Genomic DNA, 6004 nt, shown 5'->3' with positions numbered 1-6004 from the left:
GACTTGTGTGCCTCATGCATTTAATGCATCACATGCCTACTGCATATTCTTGACTTTGAAGCTACGTATCAGTTTCCAATTTCCCCAGTAGCACACTTTTCATTAGAAAATACTCCAAGTCTTTACACATGAACCAGTTAGAAAGTACTCCAAGTCTTCACACATGAACCAATTAGAAAGTACTCCAAGTCTTCACACATGCAAATTATGACTTGTGTGTCGCTATAGGTATGTCGTTGGCTCTTGTTAAAAACCTATAGCGACAACAAGTCATCGTAATAGATTAAACCTGTGGTGACGACGAATGCCCTTGCAATCTTAATGATATACGACTAGTTTACGCCAAGCGACTATAAAAGAACTGGTAGGACTTATAATGCAAATTTCGTCAAAATTTGTTGAAACATTCGTAATGATGGAACTCGCTAACTATAAAATATTCATAGTGGTAATACCAAGGATAAAACAGGGAGTATAAAAGCACACATAGAATACTCTATCATCCTAAAACAATAAACTCCTTTTAAATTGACTCAACTCAAGTTACAATAAGAAATTTCCAAGGTCGTCATGTGACATCAGGCGGGTTGTTCCTCACCATAATCAATTTCTTGTACTACGAGAAGTTTTCCACATCTTTTTCCAAACTCTTGAAGTCCCAGTCAAAATGCAAATTTCGGGACGAAATTCCCTCTAACGGGGGGATGATGTGACAACCGTCTAATTTCGGTCAAGTCAAAGTCAAACAAAGTCAACAAGTCAAACCGGTCAACTCCATTAACCCTTGTATGTTAGGGTTTACATTATACAATTCGCTATTTCAATGAGAAAACATCATTTGAAAAATTCATGTGTTTGATTTTCCTTAGCCTTAACAGTGCTAAACAACGAACCAAAGCGATAAAACACTATTGCACAATCATCGGGATTGTGTAAGACACTAAATCATGGCTTAACGGGGTTTATGGACCTTTCGTTGCGAAGCCGGACACTCAAAAAGATCACAAACGAAACCTCTCACAATCTCTTTCACTCAACCTCTCTCTATTAAAATCTCTCCCAAATCTCTCCCGAATCTCTCTCAAAAGTTCCTTTAAATTTTTGTAATCATTCGGGCCATCCCGACCCTTAACTGGGTCAAAAACCACTTGAAACGGGGTAAAAACGGATAAAATAGGCTTAAGGACCCAAACCTGAAGCTTCAGGACCGAAGTCCCTGTCATAAAGGAAGACGACACACATTTGTCTGTCGTAACCTTACGACGCGCGTGTTGATGACACGCAATGAGTATCAAGGAAGCCCCTGTCATAAAAGAAGACGACATGCATTTTTGCGTGTCATAATTTTTCCGGTTTTTCGACTACGACTTCGTTTTAGGCCCGTTTTTCATCATTTTAACGCGGGATTTTCACCAAAAACTTTATTTTTACAGTTAGAACTCTATATTTCAGTAATCCCCACGTTTTTAGGGCCATTCATACCAATAATTAGTGGGGGAGGTGCTTGAGGTGGAAAGATGACTTTACTTTACTTTATGTCACATGCCACCACTCACACCCACTACATGGCCAACTCTTTTCCACTACATGACCAGCTCTTACCCACTACATGACCAACTCATACCCACTACATGACCAGCCCCACTCCTTGTCTAAGTATAAAAACTCATCCCCTCTCTTCATACTTCTTTCATTCTCTCATTTTCCTCCAAGGATCACACTCCAAATTCTCTCACCATTCTCTCTCAATTCCAAGACTTCCAAGGCTGATTATCAAGCTTTCTTCCACTCTTGGTAAGTATAATTCATTCTTCTTATGATTATTACACATCCTTCTACTCAAAATCATAAGAATCTTACACAAACATCGTCACCTTCATGTTAGGTTCTCGATTCGTCAAGGCATCTTCTAAGTGTTCTTGGGTTGAACACTTCTCTTCTCCAACATCCATCCTCTAATAACACATAAGGTGAGTTCATACCCCTATATTTTCATGTTTTTCTTAAGTTTTAAGGAGGGGAATACAAGTTAAAACACCAAAAACACAACTAAACTCATTTAACAGTCTTCAACAGAAACGTTTAACTCCATTCACGGACTGTTTTGGTCAACTTAAACATTTTAGTTTTCAAAACTGTTTCAGACACATATAGTTCAGGTTCATACCTTTAAAATGACTACTTGCACATCACCATATGATTTTTCTACGATTTATGGTGATTTTTACAAAACTGTCTATCATTTCAGAAACAAAACCGGACCAGTCTGTGAATATGAATATTTTCACACAAGTTGGAGATCACTAAAAATCATGAGAAAATTTATGAACAAACTAGACACACTTTATAAACTCTCAGAATTTGCGGTTTATGATTTAGACCTTTGATGATTTTTCTATAAATTTTCTAAGAACAGTAACAGAAACGTTATTACTAGAAAAATACCATCAATTTCATTTACGCCTTGTAACTCGTTGAGCAAGGTGTATATCATTATGTAATCATATATTATTACATTATATGTCATTTTGTCTTGGTAATTAGACATACATCAGAAAACAAATGGATTTTTACCTTCACAAGTATGGTAAATAATTAATTTTTATAAACAAAGTTTACATCCGTTATACACAAACATTTGGTAAACTATGACAATTATAGTTTATGAACACTACTACTACCCTTGTTGTGATAAACTATAATAGGTATAGTTTATGATACATTTACATAACAAACTATAATTTGTATTAATACTCTATTCTCGTTTAGCAGTTCCTAAATCAAAACTATTAATTATATTAGGTTCTACGCCATTTTGACCCGAACCGTCTATCATACGACACACGCATTTCGTTTTGGGACTAATGTGAGTAATCTACCCCATATTTTATAATTTTGAATACTTTTGGGGTGTATCATGTGGTTCTAATATGTTCCAACTTCATTTTATTGTTTTATCACAATTGAGACATTGTTGGGACATTTATACGTGAGTCATTAATTGTATAACTATAGTTTGTTTACGCTACATGTACTTGTAGTGCATTACCATTTTTAGTCTAATCTCCATGACTATGCCCGTATTCTTGAGGTACGTTATGGACAATAATAGCGCTATTGGGTTGACCACCCCGCCTTGGGACGCTAAGGTGATTGATCGCACGTGGTTGAGTGTGTTTGATGATTAGATGCTCCATCCTATATATATTATATATATATATATATATATATATATATATATATATATATATACATATGTATATATAGGGTGAGGACTTATTGTTGTTGTTATCATTTGTTAATCAATTTTGGATTTATAAACCGTTATCTCAAATACAATTGTTTGCCGACTTCAAAAGAAAACAAATTTCAAATTATAAATGTTTCAACTTCACAAATTTTCTCTACTAAAATTAGATTACTCACCAACTCTTGTAGTTGACCTGTTTTTACCCATGATGCAGATTTGAAGAATGAAGTTGATGAAAAATAGGTTGTGCCTTAGAAATCCACAAGACTATGTAAATTTGATGTAATAAATGTTGTTCGTATTTGGATTTGTATTTGTATGTTGTGGATCTTGTTTGCATACTTAGTACTTAATTTAATCTAATCATATTATAACATAGTTGTCATGAGACTTTGAACAATATATCACGCCTTGATCGATTCCGACAAGGATCGGGGTGTGACACGGATCCCATCAGAACTCCACAGTTAAGCGTGTTTGGGAAAGGATAGTAACTAGGATGGGTAAATTTAACATTGGTACAACACCTGCTCCTACCCATTAACATAACTCCGTCGCAAGAATGTTTGGCAGGAACATCGAAATAGTTCAGTAAAGTGCGAAGTTTATATATGTTTATATAAATTGTAAGGATATAACTAGAGATGATCATCCCCACTCACGAAATCGTTTCTCACCATGCAACAGAGTTATGTCTTCACAAGGAGGTAACGAGCCAACTAGCAAGGCACAAATCCTGCAGATAGACTCTGCTACTTTTCAAGCTGCGGTCGTGTCAGCCGTGACAGCTGTCATGGCGCAACTCAATGCTAACAACGCTAGCGGAGACGAAGGCGGTGTCGGCAATACTAACCGCAGTAACAATCAAGAACATCAGCGGGTGTCTACCAATGAAGACGCCTCAGACCACAAACCGAAGAGCAGGAAACGAAAGTTTTGGGACAAAAAGAAGCGCAACCTATCTCAAAAACACGCTAAAAGAATACAATTTGTGGTTGCCCCTGCAATTACAACAACAGTCACGACATGTGCCTCGACATTAGCCACAACATCTGTCACTCAAGCACCGGCCAGACGATATATTGGAACGCTTCCAAAGTGTAACAAGTGTAACTACCATCACAAGGGGGTTTGCCGGGTGTTGTATTGTAAAAACTGCAACAAGAAGGGGCACACTGCCCGTTCCTGTAGGACACCGGCCCGACACATCAACTCGTACGCCAATTCCAGGGTGAGTCCAGTATGTCACCTATGCGGCGAAATGGGACACTTCAAGAAGGACTGTCCAACCGAGAGTAATGACGGAGGGGAAGGAGGAGCGTGACAACCGAACCAGCAGAAGCAGCAAGGAACCTTACTAGGACTTTTGGGGATATTTCAAAAACAAGAACATTTAAGTACCATATGTTTGTAATGTACGTGGTATGTTGCTAAGGTTACCGTCTTTTAAAGAGTAGTTAAAATACTCTCTCGTTCAAACAAATCAAAAACACTTATATACATCGAGCGATCATAGAGAAACCTGTTAGGGATCATAATATGAAGTATCATCACTAGCTATCAGAACACATTTACTATCAGTACTAGTTGCTGCAATGCGAGTCATCTGCAGTAATAATAACACCGACCAACACAGAACGTACTAACAAGAAGCGCAGGCTGCTCTATCTCCCTAACAAATATTTCGTACGAATACGACTTAGCAGATGTTTTACTAGAAAGATCCGATATCGTCATTCAATTTGGATTGGTTTAGTCCTCACCTTCCCAATTGAATGTGCTACGAAAAGACCCTTCACCTAACCCATAGAATATCAAAACCCTCGTCTCTCATAAACACAAAGCCGACACAGACCTCCAGGTCATCTCTCGTTACGAAACCTCGAAGTACTCAAGAGAGGAGTATTATGTCATCCGACTGTCTTACCAATCTTAATTATATACGACCTATATGCACGAGTTAATGATAGATGGACCAAGTATGAGCCCTACCATAAACTTCGGGACAAGGCTACCCAGGAGTGCGAATGGGCGTTCTACCATTCGAATTAGTCTAGTCGCGTAAACCAAACCCATACGTTCCCTACCGATCTAAACAGCAGACGAGATGGTGAAAATCCGCTGGAACGACAAACGAGAATCAAAAATCACTTAGAGAGAGAAGCAAGAAACCACCCTCCAAACACTAAAGCAGGCCCTATGCAGCGCTCCGAGGAGAAGTCGTTACTTGTGCCTCAAGATGGCTAAAGACGTACGGGGTCGGCTAGGTCACGCATGACCTCGAACTAGGAGAAGTAGTATTCGCCCTAGAGATCTGGAGGCACTATCTCTACGACACGAAACGTACAATCTTCACCGATCATAAGAACCTAGAAGGCAAGAGCGGCGGGGCACGTTATCCCATGAACCGGATTTGGACACCGAAGTTGGTGGATTCATAGACGTCGTCACGAACGAAGCACACAAAAACTCGCTACTCCATTCATCCAAACTCAGACAGGATATATCTAGACCTCAAAAAGTGATATCGGTGGCCGAATAGGAAAGCTGACATCGCTACATATGTGGGCAAGTATCTGACTTGTGTCAAGGTCAAGATAGAATAACAGAAGCCTTCAAGTTTCCTACAACAACCAGTGATACCCGAAAAGAAGTGGGAACGAATAACCATGGACTTCATGACCAAGTTACCCAAGACAATGGGTGGTCTCGATACCATTTGGGTAACCGTTGATAGGTTGACCAAATCCGCGC

At 38.9% G+C, this 6004-nt stretch overlaps 1 long non-coding RNA gene across 1 annotated transcript; it reads left to right on the top strand.

The window, feature by feature from the left end:
- The first annotated feature begins 1661 nt into the window (after positions 1-1661).
- LOC145105750 (uncharacterized) lies at positions 1662-4750 on the top strand. Its single transcript, XR_013707403.1, has 4 exons — positions 1662-1794; positions 1886-1970; positions 2803-2866; positions 3465-4750. It is a non-coding gene; the product is annotated as an uncharacterized LOC145105750 (long non-coding RNA).
- The last annotated feature ends 1254 nt before the right edge of the window (positions 4751-6004 follow it).

This window comes from Lactuca virosa, chromosome 1 (genome assembly GCF_052849685.1).
Source record: "Lactuca virosa cultivar CGN04683 chromosome 1, Lactuca_virosa_CGN04683_v6, whole genome shotgun sequence".
Lineage (NCBI taxonomy): Eukaryota > Viridiplantae > Streptophyta > Magnoliopsida > Asterales > Asteraceae > Lactuca > Lactuca virosa.
This window is presented reverse-complemented; position numbering and strand designations above follow the sequence as displayed.